This window comes from Bombina bombina, chromosome 6, assembly GCF_027579735.1.
Source record: "Bombina bombina isolate aBomBom1 chromosome 6, aBomBom1.pri, whole genome shotgun sequence".
Lineage (NCBI taxonomy): Eukaryota > Metazoa > Chordata > Amphibia > Anura > Bombinatoridae > Bombina > Bombina bombina.
In genome coordinates, this window is record NC_069504.1 from 911724356 (window position 1) to 911740674 (window position 16319).

The following is a 16319-nucleotide window of genomic DNA, read 5'->3' on the forward strand; positions in this document are numbered from 1 at the left end:
TATAGCTGTTGTAATTGCTAAATTTTTAAATGGACAATTAACACCATGTTATTACAAAACATTTTGTTTTGTCTTGCTATAGAATAACATATAAGCCACATCTAAACATTTTTAAAACAAATTAACATCTTTTTTTCTGCTACTGCTTTTCAATAACAAAATTCCAAACAACTATTTGGAGGAGCCACGGTCATAATGTTAGCACTAAGTGTATTGTTTTGCAGCTGTTATTTGTTAAAGCCATTAAGAGATATTATGAATGAGAAGTCATCAGGGTGAAATTCAAGTTCTGAGAATTCGAAAATCCTTAATTTTCAGAGCTAAAATACATGAAAATAAATCAAAATAATATATATTATATATATATATATATATATATATATATATATATATATATATATATATATATATATATATATATATATATATATATATATATAGGAAAGGGTAAGTCCCACCAGGGGAAATGAAGGAGGAGACCCGGAGACAGCAAACTTGATATAAGAATCTTTAATTCTTTAGTTCAGCCAAACGGCCAAATGACAGGTGCAAGTACAGGTAGACACCTTTATATGTTGTATATATATATATATTTGCAAATACCAGAACAAATGCAAATACCAGAACATGAAGCAAACTGTTTCCAGAAATGCTCCAAACATGACATAAAATCCAATGCTTTATTTAATCCATTTAAAAGCACAAACGATATACGGCATCCATATTATCAAATCACAGTGTGTGTGAACAGATACACCTGCAAACGCGTTTCGTGCATGCACACTTGATTACTGCATGTTAGTCTACCTTAACACATCTCTATTTATTCAAAATTCTCTTAAAGCAATACATCTCATTATATTAGAAATGCCAAAAAGCGGGCAAAAAGCTAGGAAACATATTGTAATTCTATCTAGTCATTAGTCTGCTGTCGGTTACAATATTGGTAAATATATTTTATATTTCCCTTATCAAAGAATGTGTTGATAGGTATCAAGATTATCTGTATTATATTTAACACAGTTTTAAATACATGCTAGCTCATCAAAAGAGGGGGAGAGAAAAAAGTGCTAACGCTTTAAAGTATCTGATTAATATAGCAATATAATAAAGAGATTAGTTTCTTCATAGAAAATCATGTGTTAACACCTTTGATATTAGTCTAAAATAATAAAGTGAAAATCAATGTAACTATGAACTGACACATTTATATTGTGAAGCCAACAACATATCCATGTTTGTAAAATATGGAGAGAGAAAGAGAGAATAAAAAGATCATGTAAATAAATCTAACTCCCTTCTCATATTCAGTCCCTGAGGACTGTAAGTTTTTAGTTTAAACATCCAATAGATCTCTCGCTTGTTAAGTTTATTCTCTCTATCACCTCCTCTCTTTCATACCGGCACATGATCTATGCCCTGTATGGTTAGTTTCAAGACATCAGCATTATGTAGTTCTTTGAAGTGCCTTGCTAGGTGTATCTGATTCGTCATCCTCTATAGATCTTAAGTGTTGGAGAAACCTATCTTTTAGAGGTCGCTTAGTTTCCCCTGTATATTGTTTTAAGCAGATCTGACATGTAAGTAAATAAACATGTGAAGTTGAGCAATTTATGAAGAAATGAATGTCATGTTCATGTCCTGTGCTGCTAGAGTTAAATTTACTACCTTCTGTAACATGAAAACATGTTTTGCAGATAGGACGTCTACATTTGAAAAACCTTTCTTCTTTTTAAGCCAACTAATGTTGGATTTTGATGGCAAATCAGAAGGAGACAAAAAGTTTGCCAATGTTTTACCTTTTCTAGTGACAAAATCACAACCCTTTTTCTACAATTTCTTTGATAATTGGATCTGTGCGCAATATAAGAAGTTATTCCTTAATAATATTGCATATTTTGTGATATTCGTCACTCTAAGTGGTAATGAATCTCTTTCTATGCATTGTTTATACCTGAGTAAATCTCTCCTAGGAATGAGTTCTACATCATTTCTTACTTTCTCGAGCATTGCTTCTTGATATCCTTTGTCTTTCAGTCTATTTGAAATGACTTGTGCTTGTTTTTGATAATCCTCTTCCTTAGTACAATTTCTTCTTGCTCTGATATATTCCCCTTTGAAGATTCCTCTGACTACATGTTTAGGATGGCAAGAATCAAACTGTAAAATTGTATTTCCCGCTGTGGGTTTCCTATAGAGCATGGTATCAATTTGACCACTAACAACATCACCCATTATTTGTATATCCAAAAAATGATTGGACTCTGAGTTGTTTTCTCCTATGAATGAGATCCTCCATCCATTTTGATTCAGGTAATTACAAAAGTCATTGGCCATATTATTGTCTCCATCAAAGATGAAAAGAAGGTCATCAATATAGCAATAATATTGTATGATTCTGTTTTTGAATGGATTCAGATCTGCATAGACATGGGACAGCTCCCACCATCCCATGAAGAGATTAGCATACGAGGGGGCAAATTTTGCCCCCATCGCTGTCCCCTATCTCTGCAGATAGAAATCCCTCTGAAACATGAAAAAGGTATGAGTCAGTACATTTTCTATTGCATTAAGTAAAACCTGCTTGGTAATAGGTTCAAAATGGCCATATATATCAAACATGTTCTCCATAGCAATCATGCCCTTATCGTGTAAAATGGAAGTATATAATGATGATACATCTACTGCCAAAAATCTATAAGTAGATTTCCATTCAAGATTTGTTAGCTTAGTAAGTAAATCAGTTGTGTCCTCTATATAACTTGGTAAGTCCCTGACTAAGGGCTGCAAGTTAGTATCCACTAACTCTGACAGTGATTCATTGAGGGAATCTATTGATGGCAATTATGGGATGGCCTGGGGGAAAGAGTGGGTCTTTGTGGATTTTTGGAAAATAGTGAAAAACCGGTGTCACTGGGAACTGGGGTATAAGTCTATCATATGTAGATGTATTGATGATAATGTTATATTTTGCCATTTATACTATACAAAACAATTCCTTTCTATATGTTTGTGTTTGATTGTCTTTTAATTTAGTATATACCTCAGTGTCCTTTAGTTGTCTTTCTGCTTCCTCTATGTAATCAGTGATGTTAAAGACCACAACATTTCCTCCTTTATCAGAAGGCCTTATCGTTATATTTTCATCTTTACCTAACCTTTTTAGTGCTCATTTTTCTTTAGGTGTTAGATTTGAATATGTGCATTTCTTTTTCTTTTTACTCTTATCATTCAGAGTTCTCAGCTTGTCCTCTGCTGTTTTCTCAAATATGTAAAGGACTTTTGATCTTGTGTGAACTGGGTAAAAATTACTTTTCTTCCTTGTCTTTAAGTTTTTGCTTCTGACCCAATTTTATCACCCTCATTGTTAATATCTGACACATTATCTCTAGACATTTGTTGCAAATCTGCAACTGTACACCAATCAGAAAAAGTTAGTTTTTTACATCCCTCCGATTGTGTACGTCCCTGATTGGTTCCTTTATTTTGTGTCTCCATATCAATTGTAACTAAAAAATGTTTGCGCAAAGTAATCTTGTGCACAAATTGATTGACATCTTATACTGTCTCAAAAAAGATTAAATTGATTTGAAGGCACAAAATTCAGACCCTTAGATAGCAACATTTCTTGTGATTTATCAAGTGTTATACTTGACAGATTAATTACATTTTTGTTCATATATATTTCTAGTTTTTCTGTCCAATCAAGATTAGAACTATTGTGCACTTTCCCTGCAGTGACTTGTTTGAAATATATATTTGAAAATGTGTCATTACTTATAACTAAACATTTTATATATAAATCTCAAGGTGTTTATATCATATAAAAAAATATACTTTGTTAATTATTTGTAGAACAAAGAGGTTCAGCTGGAGTGGTTTTATACTGTTGTTACAAGGGAAAAAATATTAAATTATATTTACAAACTTTTGCCCTTCCATAGAGGCCATTGGAAAATTTTAACTAAAATTTGTATGCAACAGTCCTAAAATAAATAAATTATAGATAGTTAGAAAGATTAATTTAAACCTTTAATAAAAATGCAGGTTCATACAAATTAACTCAATTAAAGGTGAAAATTTAAATGCACATAGATTAATTACATTTTTGAATAGAAACATATTTGTAATATACATGTATTGACATGTATTGATGCCTGATGAAATAGTCATAGTGCTTTGAAAGCTTGCAAAAAAAAAATCCTTTTTCCTTAGCCAATAAAGGTATCACTTACATATAATTATAAAATGCCTGTATTATGTGTCTACAAACGTTACATTGATGACATGTTCCTCATATGGAGAGGTGATACAGAACTCCTTGAATTATTTATTGAGGATTTAAATACAAACAGATTTGGTCTAAATTTTACACATGAATTTAATAAACAAAAAAAATTAATATTCTTGATATAGAGATAGAAATTATTAACGAACAGATAGAAACTAAAACATATTTTAAAAAAGTTGACTCCAACAATTATATTGACTATAGGAGTTGTCACCATGACAACTGTTAAGAGTAAGAAAAAATTGCTCTAACCTATCCAACTATGAGGAACAATCCAAAATCCTGGCCAATAAATTCGAAGAAAAGGGTTACGATGCGATAAAAATAAATTAGTCAATTTTCTTCTGGGGAACTCTTAGAGTTACCTGTTAGGCTATATAATATTATTCTCATATACTCAAATATTTATACTTCCAAGTTTTTAATCAGATCGCCGTAGGCACCCCCTTCACAAGATCTTCCTTTTTTTCCAAATCATACCTTGTGAATGTTTGTTGTTAGAAAACCCCACTAGTAAGGGAGGCAGCGTCTGTTTTTTAGCAAATATAGTTCACATACCCCCTTCATATCACTTACCCTTTGTAGTTATTATTATTTTTTTCATCTAATTTTTAATCTTATTTTTTGGCTAACACAGTGTCAAGAAAGTTAAAAAAAAAAAACATTTTTGCATGTAATGGCAAAAATGTTTCTAGTAAAAGTTATCGCTGTTTTAGTGTTAACATTTTTCTCTGCACGTGCTTGTGAAACATAGCTAGCTATTCTCAGTGCACCAGCATTTTAAATACTGCAGCTGCTCAGAGATCCAGGGGGCTTGCATTATGTCAGGATTTAACAAATTGAGTAATCACCAGATGGTACAAGAACCTTTAGCGCTCTGAGCAAGTGCTGTGTTTAAAATGTTGGTGCATACTTAAATATATTTTTGAAACAGTTATAGCAGACAGCCTCAAACTTGGCCCTCCAGAGGTTTTGGAATGACATTTCCCATGATGCTCAGCCAGCATATCAGCTGGCTGAGCATCATGGGAAATGTAGTTCCAAAACCTCTAGAGGGCCAAGTTTGAGGATGTCTGAGTTATAGCTTTTAGAAGAAGCATTTTTGCTAATACAGTTATATTACAAAATATACTTATATTCAAACTTACTTATATGCATCCATGTGGATTCCAATTTTGGCTGGAATGCCACTTTAAGGGGCGTATCTATCAAGCTCCAAAAGGAGCTTGACGGCCCGTGTTTCTGGTGAGTCGCCAGAAACAGCAGTTATGAAGCAGCGGTCACAAAGACCACTGCTCCATAACCTGTCCGCCTGCTCTGAGCAGGCGGACAGACATCGCTGGAAATCAACCCTATCGAGTACGATCGGGTTGATTGACACCTCCCTGCTGGCGGCCCATTAGCCGCGAGTCTGCAGGGGTTGGCTTTGCACCAGCAGCTCTTGTGAGCTGCTGGTGCAATGCTGAATACGGAGAGCGTATTGCTCTCCGTATTCAGCGAGGTCTGGCGGATCTGATCCGCACTGTCGGATCAGATCCGCCAGACTTTGTTAAATAGAGGCCTAAGCATGGGCAACTAATAGGTTGAATTTGTATGTGAGATAATCCCTGGCTAAATCTTTGTGATAATCTACCTGTGATCCAAAATAGACATTATTTAACAAACCAACAAGTTATCGGTCCTTGACGGCAAAGGCTGAAAACTAAGAAGTGTGGTCCATTTAATAATAAGCAAGATACTAAACTTATAAGGGGAACATATGAATGTTAAATGTTAAAGAATTGATGTTTGACCACTTCACCACAATCTCCATCCCAATTTATATTAAGTAATTATACAACTGCTAAATGAATGTAGATGCTTTAAGCACCTCCACCTTGTGCTTTCATTAAAGGGACACTGAAGCCAAATTTTTTCTTTCTTGATTCAGATAGAGCATGCAATTATAAGCAACTTTCTAATTAACTCCTTTTATGAAATTTTCTTTATTCTCTTGGTATGTTTATTTGAAAAGCAAGAATGTTAGTTTAGATGCCGGCCCATTTTGGTAAACAACCTGGGTTGTCTTTGCTGATTGGACAGCACCAATAAAAAAGTGCTGTCCATGATTCTGAATCAAAATTTGCTGGCTCCTTAGCTTAGATGCCTTATTTTTCAAATAAAGATAGCAAGAGAACAAAGAAAAATTGATAATAGAAGTAAATTAGAAAGTTGCTTATAATTGCATGCTTTATCTGAATCATGAAAGAAACAAATTGGGTTCAGTGTCCCTTTAAAGTTGTAGCCGTACACAACACATGCTAGGAAACAAAAAGTGATAGCCCAACATACTATCTTTTTTAGGTCACAAGATATTTCAACCCAGGTTTAAGTTAAAATAAAAGTTCCATTATGACTTTGGTGCAACAATTCTGAAATGTCTGGTACTGGAACAGGTGATACATTTAATGTCTAACAGTGACATTTAACAGCATTTAGGACATTGATTTACTGATTAAAAGGATACTAAACCCAAATTTCTAATTTACTCCTATTATCAATTTTCTTCGTTCTCTTGCTATCTTTATTTTAAAAAAAAGCAGGGATGTTAAGCTTAGGAGCCGACCCATTTTTAGTTCAGAGCCTGGGTTACGCTTGCTTATTGGTGGCTAAATGAAACCACCAATAAGCAAGCGCTATCCAGGGTGCTGAAACTAAAATGGGCCGGCTCCTAAGATTTACATTCCTGCTTTTAAAATAAAACTATCAAGAGAACGAAGAACATTTGATAATAGGAGTAAATTAGAAAGTTGCTTAAAATTGCATGCTCTATCTGAATTATGAAAAAAATAAATTGGTTTTAGTGTCCTTTTAAGATAATCACTACAAATATTTTTTTCTTTGTCTACCATATGACACAACAATAATATTTTTGCATACATACTGGCAAATATATTTAACCGGTTGTTTAAATTTGCAGTGAAAATACTTAGAAAGCCTTGAAACCCAAACAAAAAAAAAAAAACAAGTTTGAATTTTCTGAAGTAATTAAATAAGTTAAATGTGGAAAATGGTGCTTGTCTGTGGGCAGGACTAGAGCTACACATAGAAAGCAGTCAGAGGATGAGGAGCTCAAGATGTTCTCTATCTTTCATATCTCCCCTGAATTGGATTTACGGGAACTGCAGATTTGGGATGGGACACCTTCTTAACATTATTATCCAGCTTGGCCTTCCCACAGACTGCATAAGTTTGTCCTGGGATCAAGGTCAGGCTATTAAAAAATATTGTGCTGGTTAGACGGACGGGTGTGGGGTGATCTGGGGACCTTATATGGGGTTGGGACTTTATGCCCATTCTGTCACTTTCCCCTTCTATGGTTCCAAAATTCTCTCTATGGTCTGACACCTGCTGCTCGGTTGCAATGATTATCCTCAGGACTGCTGAATACCCGGAAAACAAAGGACACTTAGACATTGACATGCAGTGCGTGGCTCTATACAGATAGAACATGGTCATTTCTACTCTAAATATTGTATTATTTTTTTGTTCTAGTGACAACACTGCAATTTGCTCTGATACCACAGGTAGTTAAAATTCTAGAGTTTACCTATATGTATCAGTATGTTTACAGGAGAGCCCTAGTCTGCTCTCATTTATTATGTTTTCTGCTATTAATATCACATTTTCATCTGCTTTAGGTGGTAACGTATGTTATTGTTTTTTCTTTGAACCATGATGTTTTATAGTGTATATACCTTACTGTTTACAATGATAATATGGAATTACTACTGTTTGTATGAACCTTTTTGATGGTATTCTTTCTCTGAGATAAGTAAGCTTCTGCTGTCCTGTCATATTTAAGTATATTTGCTATTGTAGATCTTTGGAAGCTTACCTATGTAGTCAACCTGCCAGTTCACTTATCTATATAGTACACCTATTAGTCTCTTGATCTTTCACTGTTTACAACCACTGTTAACAGTTGCACTACATGTATTTACTTAGATATGCATAAAGCAACACTTGTGTATTAGTTGGGGTTAAGAGAGTGTTACCACATATCTATTTGCTTATCTGTTCACACCTATATTTTACAAGTATATTTATTTAGCCCTTTGAGGAGTACTCACTGGAGCATATAGTTTCTCAGTTATTCAGTGCTTAACCCAATAATCTATTATCTTAAATTTTCTTGCTTAGCCTTACATGAGATGGTTACCCTCACTTTTTGGAGAATTGGGCTCATCTGTTGATACTTCTTAGTTGACTTACAGTTCTAAATGTAGACAGTCCGTTTTTTTTGTTATTTGTTATATTGTTTTTTGTTATTTATTTATTTAATATGTTATTCCACTTGGTGCTATAATTGGTCCAAAAGTAGTATTTCTGTACCTCTCATTATCCCTTATTATACATTTAATTTCTGAGTTAAAAAGTCGAAAAGTGGCCTCTAGTTTCCTTAGTTAGGGGATGTTCCTCTCTTTTTATTCAGTTTCAGATAAGATTGGGGATGTGCTAACTGTTAATATGAGGATCGAATAGTGGCCCTTCTCTCACATTTAAAGATTATTTTTATATATATTTTCCATAGCCATACTGAGCTAGTGTATAAGTAACATTTTGAGATTTCATATAAAGTTGGAATCCGAAAGAGGTCCCCTAATTTTAATTTGCCTTCTGTAGATTTCAAATTGAGATAAGTTGGGGTCCAACAGTAGCCCATAATGCCAATTAGAAGGTTCCATTACAGTTTTAAAATATAAAGAATCTAAGGTTTACAAGTCAAATGTCACCTGAGTGTTACAGGCTAAAAACAACATGTTAGAATAAGCATAAAGGAACATTATACACTAGATTTTTCTTTGCATAAATGTTTTGTAGATGATCCATTTATATAGCATATAAAGCTTTTTTTTAAAAAAAAAAAAAAACAACAATGTATAGTTTTGCTTATTTTTAAGACTCCTAACCAAGCCCCATAGTTTTAGGAGAACACTGATATATACCTACTCCAGTTTGCTCCTGTTTGTGTAAAGAGACTTTTCATATGCAGAGGAAGGGGGGGGGGGAGTGTCTTATGTTTCTGCTATAGAATAACTTGCAGTGGGTGTCAAAGCTAACCTTTTCAACAGTGCTAAACTGGGAGCTTCTAAGTAAGTTTTAAACTGGATTTTTAGATCAGTATCTGTGCATATTATTCTTTATAGTAGTGCCTATTACATGGAGTAAAATGAAAATTGTTGTATGCTGTCTCTTTACGCTGCTTGCAATTGTATAGGTTCTATATGTCTATTTTCTTAAAGGGCCATAATACCCAAATGTTTAAACACTTGAAAGTGATGCAGCATAGCTGTAAAAAGCTGACTAGAAAATATCACCTGAACATCTCTATGTAAAAAAGAAAGATATTTTACCTCAAAAGTTCCTCAGTAGCCACCTCCCATTGTAAAGCATTTCTAAGCAGCATTTTAGTGTGTCTGTCCTGGGACATCTGAAGGGATGAGCATCGTGTACTCTCATCTTATTTCACCAATCAGGTAAAGGAAGTTTACAATGAAATCTCATGAGAGTTAAGTCAAATCTCATGAGATCACAGTAAAAGTTCATGACCTCAGCACTGCTGATGCTGATTGGCTGCTGTTCATTTCTTCATTTTTTAAAAATTTTTTTACCTGCAGCTGGGAGCAGTTGAGTATAACTTTTTACACAGAACTTACTCTGCTGAGCTGAGGAGATTGTGAGGTAAAATATCTTCCTTTTTTACATAGAGATGCTCAGGTGATATTTTCTTGTCAGCTTTTTACAGTTATACTGCATCAGTTTCAAGTGATTTAGAATATGAGCATTATGTCCCTTTAATTATCTTTGTTGTAAAAGTGTATATATGATATTGTTATGCTATAATACTTTTGTTATATCTTACCGTTTACCTGTAATGTCTTATACTGCAAACCTCAATAAAAATATATAGATATATATTTAAAGCTCATTCGAAAAGCTGGATATCTTGTGGTTTTCTGGTAGGCCTCATAGCCCACACCATTACATTGCATGCTATATTCATTAAGACTTTGCTTTGAGACATGTTGATGATACTGGTATTTCAGAAAACATTTTATTACATTTTCTACCAGAAAACATTTTCTTTTGGCAAATTTTCCCAGGATTTTTAGACTTTTTTTCTATTTCAACAGTCTTGACATCTTAAAAACACATCCTTGACTGATTTGAGCAGCATAAATTGGCTCTTTTTAAAGTTTATTTTCTACATGGATTATAAACAAGATAGTTTCCTGGTTTAATAAAAAAATAACTGTAACTAAAATCATCCTGCTTAATTATGATCACAATTAAGTGTTTGGCATATTAGAAATATCAATATAAAAAGTATGTTAAATTTTAAGGAAATTGCACACTTCATGAATTGATCTTATTAGTGAAGTAAAAAATTGCATTCAAACACATTAGGCATTCTATTCTCATTAAAGGGAAAGTAAAGTCAAAATTAAAGGGTAGTGCAGAATTATATAACATTAATTTAGTGCCAACTTTATACTTTAAAGTATTTTAAAAAAAAACTTATGCCAAAGTAGAATTTTGTAGAACACTGCTCCTGGATCTACTGAGTGGGTCTGGTCTTTTCAGAAGTGCATCGTGGCATGCTGTCTAGTCCTAGCCAGCCAGATTGCACTATTAAACTCAATGTAGCTTGCTCCCGCCACCAGACCAGACCAGGAGCGAGCTACATTGAGTAATAATTTACTTCTGTTATCAGTTTTGCTTAGTTCTTTTGTGTCCTTTATTAAAAAGTAATCCTAGTTGAGCTCAGGAGTGTGCCTGTGTCTTGAAATCTGGCAGTAGTGTTTGCAACATTTTTAATAGCACATTTTTTTTTTAAAAGCTTTTATTTATGTCCAACAATGTAAGCAGAATATGGCAACTCAATAGCCAAAGCACCACGCAGGGTGTTAAGATAACTCATGATGAAAAATAACAAAAGTTCAACAAAAGATTACTTGTCGTGTAATACAAATATACTGTCAGACAAATCATTGCATAGATATTATATAAGCAAAGAAAAATAGATGCATAACACAATAAATTCCATATCGGCATCTATCAAAGTTAAATTGTTGGGGATTTTAAATTTTAATAGAAACAAAGAGAAAAACAACAAAAAAAAGGGAAAAAGATAGGGAAAGATCCTCCGCAGAGTCTCAACTTCTGTTGATGGGGAAAAAAGAAAATAGAAAAAAACGATAACCCGCCCCTCCACCCCCCGTGTGGTATATAACTTTCTTTTCTTTAAAATATTTACCTGAGCCCTTTTTCTAGGATTCTGAACAAATAACCAGACAATATCTTCTGAAGAGGAATGAATGGTCACATTAAAAAGTTTATTAAACCAAAATTTAACTTTCAACCATAATTGATTAATTTTAGGACAGAACCAAAACATATGTAGTACATCCGCCTTAGGATGGGCACAGCAGGGACAGACAGCTGAATCTATTAAATATATTTTAGAAATTTTAATTGGAGATAAATAATAATTATTATTAAGTTCCCTATGCAAGTCCTTCCAGCTCATTGAAATTTCCAATTTTGTAAGGGCAACAAAGCTTAGTTTAATTTTATCTGAGTCTATTGGAGGAAAAACAGCTATCCATGTATTACGCAGCCTCTCAAGATATGGTAGGCTTTGTTTAGTGAGCATGATGTCATACATGAGGGAGATTGAGGCCTTACCAGCTTTAAAATTTTGTATACATATTTTAATATGAGACTATGCGTTTGAAAGGAGGGAATCCCAATTTTGAGATAAGATAAAATGATGTACTTGGAGATAGGAAAACTGATTCATTCAAGACACCTTATACTGCTGGGCTAATGATTCAAAGGGTCAAATCTGTGAATTTTCGTTCAACATTTGACTGAAAAATGTAAGGCCTTTTTCAGCCCAGCATTTGAAAACGTTTTGGTTGATTCCTGGGGAGAATTGTGGGTTACCCCTTAAGGGCAGAAATTCTGATATATAGTCAACCTCTAATACTGCACAAAACTTATGCCAGACTAGGACAATATTTTAATTAAAATAAGAAAACCGACTTGGCATGGTATTTTCCATGGGATACAATGCAATAAGGCATTTAAAGAAAATTGAAAAATAAAATGTGTTTCAATATCCACAGAAAAGACTATAATAGTCTCAGTGATCCAATCAATTGATAGCAGCCTAGTTATATAACCTCAGATTAGGAAGAGCTAGCCCAGCTGTTCCACATTTTTGCATTAATCTATATACAGAAATATGGGATTTCTTATCTTTCCAGATGAATTTCGAGAACCATGAATAAAGCTTCCTTAAATCTTTATTTATTACAAATAATAGTAGATTTTGAAGAAGATAGAATAACCGTGGGAAGATAATAGTTTTAATTAAATTAACCCGAGCTGTAATAGATAAGGAAAAGAGGCCCATAGTTCAAGATCAGATTTGACCTTTTGAAATAGAATGCCAGAAATTAGCTTTATACCAGTTTTTAGGATTTTTATGTAATTATATACCTAAATAGTTAATAGCATCAACAATTCTGAACGGATGTGTTAGAGAACTTGTAGTATTTTTAATAACCCACATAAGTTCACTTTTTTCTAAGTTTACCTTGTAGCCCGAGAAAGAGCTAAACTCGTCAAGGCACTGAAGAATAGAAGGTATAGATTGTTGAGTATTATTAAGAAAAAGTAGAAGGTCATCTGCATACAATAAGGTTTTAAACTGTTGCGGGCCACTGGTTTTACCCGTTAAGATATCTCTTAACCTAATAGCCAATGGCTCCAGGGCAATGTTGAAAAGAAGGGGTGATAAAGGACAGCCCTGTATAGTGCCTCTACCAAGCATACTTTTAGGTGATAAAGATCCATTAATAAGAAGAAAAGACATTGGATTATAATAAACTTTGTGAATAAATTGAACAAATTAGTTCCTGAAGCCAAAATTCTCTAGAGCCTTGAACAGGTATCCCCATGAGATATAATGGAAAGCCTTAGCCACATCTAAAGTCAGAATTGCCATATCCTGCAGGGTGCTTTTTTCTGGCGTTGTTTTATGTTCCAAATATAGTCCAAAAATGAGATTACTCCATGTAAATTATTTGCAGAGTTCCTGGATTGCATAAGATCCGTCTGATCAGGATGAATAAGATTGTCTAAGCAGGAGGAGAGTCTTAAGGTAATAATAGACACTAGGGTTTTATAGTTTGAGTTAAGCACCAAAATAGGCCTGTACGAGGCAGGATCTTCAGGATTTTTCCCTTTCTTATGGATCAGGGAGATATTTGCTGCCGAGAAATAAGCAGATATTGGATCCTCAGAGATTAAATAGCCGTTAAAAAGTTTTTCAAGAGAAGGAATAAGTTCTACCGCTAGGATTCTATAATATTCTGCAGGCAAACAATCCGGTCAGGCTGCTTTATTTAATTTAGATTTATCTATAGCTTTACTAATCTCCTCCCTAGTAATAGGGGCATTAAGACTAGCCAACTCCTCATCAGACAACTTGGCAGCTTAACTTTTGACCAGAAATGATCCTGTTTATGAATATTAATATCTAGCTCTGAATAGAGCTGTTTATAATAAGTAAAAAATACATTACTAATTTCTCCATTATCCGTAACTCGCTTGTCTCATGTTTTAACGACTGGTACAGTGGGGCAAAAAAGTCTTTAGTCAGCCACCAATTGTGCAAGTTCTCCCACTTAAGAAGATGAGAGAGGCCTGTAATTTTCATCATAGGTATAACTCAACTATGAGAGACAAAATGTGGAAACAAATCCAGACAATCACATTGTCTGATTTGTAAAGAATTTATTTGCATATTATGGTGGAAAATAAATATTTGGTCACCTACAAACAAGCAAGATTTCTGCCTCTCACAGACCTGTATCTTCTTCTTTAAGAGGCTCCTCTGTCCTCCACTTTTTACCTGTATTAATAGCACCTGTTTGAACTTGTTATTAGTATAAAATATACCTGTTCACAACCTCAAACAGTCACACTCCAAACTCCACTATGGTGAAGACGAAAGAGCTGTCGAAGGACACCAGAAACAAAACTGTAGACCTGCACCAGGCTGGGAAGATTGAATCTGCAATAGGCAAGCAGCTTGGTGTGAAGAAATCAACTGTGGGAGCAATAATTAGAAAATGGAAGACATACAAGACCACTGATAATCTCCCTCGATCTGGGGCTCCACGCAAGATCTCACCCTGTGGGGTCAAAATGATCACAAGAACGGTGAGCAAACATCCCAGAACCACATGGGGGGACCTAGTGAATGACCTGCAGAGAGCTGGGACCAATGTAACAAAATTTACCATCAGTAACACACTACACCGCAAGAGACTCAGATCCTGCAGTGCCAGACGTGTCCCCCTGCTTAAGTCAGTACATGTCCGGGCCCATCTGAAGTATGCTAGAGAGCATTTGGATGATCCAGAAGCAGATTGGGAGAATGTCATATGGTCAGATGAAACCAAAGTAGAACTGCTTGGTAGAAACACAACTCGTCGTGTTTGGAGGAGGGAGAATGCTGAGTTGCAACCAAAGAACACCATACCTACTATGAAGCATGAGGGTGGCAACATCATGCATTGGGGCTGTTTCTCTGTAAAGGGAACAGGATGACTGATCCATGTACATGAAAGAATGAATGGGGCCATGTATCGTGAGATTTTGAGTTCAAACCTCCTTCCATCAGCAAGGGCATTGAAGATGAAACATGGCTGGGTCTTTCAGCATGACAATGATCCCAAACACACCGCCCAGGCAATGAAGGAGTGGCTTCGTAAGCGGCATTTAAAGGTCCTGGAGTGGCCTAGCCAGTCTCCAGATCTCAACCCCATAGAAACCTTTGGAGGGAGTTGAAAGTCTGTGTTGCCCAGCGACAGCCCCAAAACATCACTGCTCTAGAGGAGATCTGCATGCAGGAATGGGCCAACATACCAGCAACAGTGTGTGACAACCTTGTGAAGACTTACAGAAAATGTTTGACCTCTGTCAATGCTAACAAAGGATATATAACAAAGTATTGAGATGAACTTTTGATATTGACCAAATACTTATTTTCCACCATAATTTGCAAATAAATTCTTTCCAAATCAGACAATGTGATTGTCTGGATTTGTTTCCACATTTTGTCTCTCATAGTTGAGATATACTTATGATGAAAATTACAGGCCTCTCTCATCTTCTTAAGTGGGAGAACTTGCACAATTGATGGCTGACTAAATACTTTTTTGCCCCACTGTATAACATTTTTCTTCTTTCTATTTTTAACAAGTTTAGCAAGACATTTTGCCTAGCAACCATGAAAGCCTCTAAAATGTAAGTTAATTTATAACTCTTCTTCTAATGATTTTTGCTGACTATATTTATTCCAATTTACTATGGATCGGTCAGTACAGTATCTTCTAAATACGTTCCTGACCTGATTTGCTAGCTGCATTTCTAGCGCTCTATTCTTTTTATTCAAAATATTCAAGTATACCATAATTTCTCCACGAAGTACTGCTTTAGAAGCCTCCCAAAAAGTTTCAATTTTATTGAAATAGGTTACATTAAAAGTACAATAGTCCTTCCATTTCTGTTTAAGCCAAAAAGAGAACCTGGGGTTATTAAGAAGATAAGGTGAAAAAATAGGGTTTGTGGTTTATCTTTCATCCTAACTAAAGAGGGAAATGAGAGTGAAATGATCGCATGGTCCAATATCAAAATCTCCCCAATTCTTACATCCATCCGGAGAATGGATAAAGATTCTGAGACTAGAAAAATATCAATTCTGGAAAATGTTCTGTGAGCTAGTAGATTCACAGGAATATAGCTGCAAATCAGCATTTTTCATCTGCGAATTATCCTGCAATTGAAGTTTGTGGCAAAATTTATGAAAATATTTTGAACTTTTCTTATAATCTTTGAGATTCTTATCAGATAATCTATCTAGTTCTGGACATATGTTGAACATATATCTGGTCATGTTGAAATCTCT

At 34.6% G+C, this 16319-nt stretch overlaps 1 protein-coding gene across 1 annotated transcript in view; it reads right to left on the bottom strand.

The window, feature by feature from the left end:
- SLC23A1 (solute carrier family 23 member 1) overlaps window positions 1-16319 on the bottom strand; it is a 604245-nt gene that overhangs the window by 227695 nt on the left and 360231 nt on the right. The window lies entirely within an intron of this gene.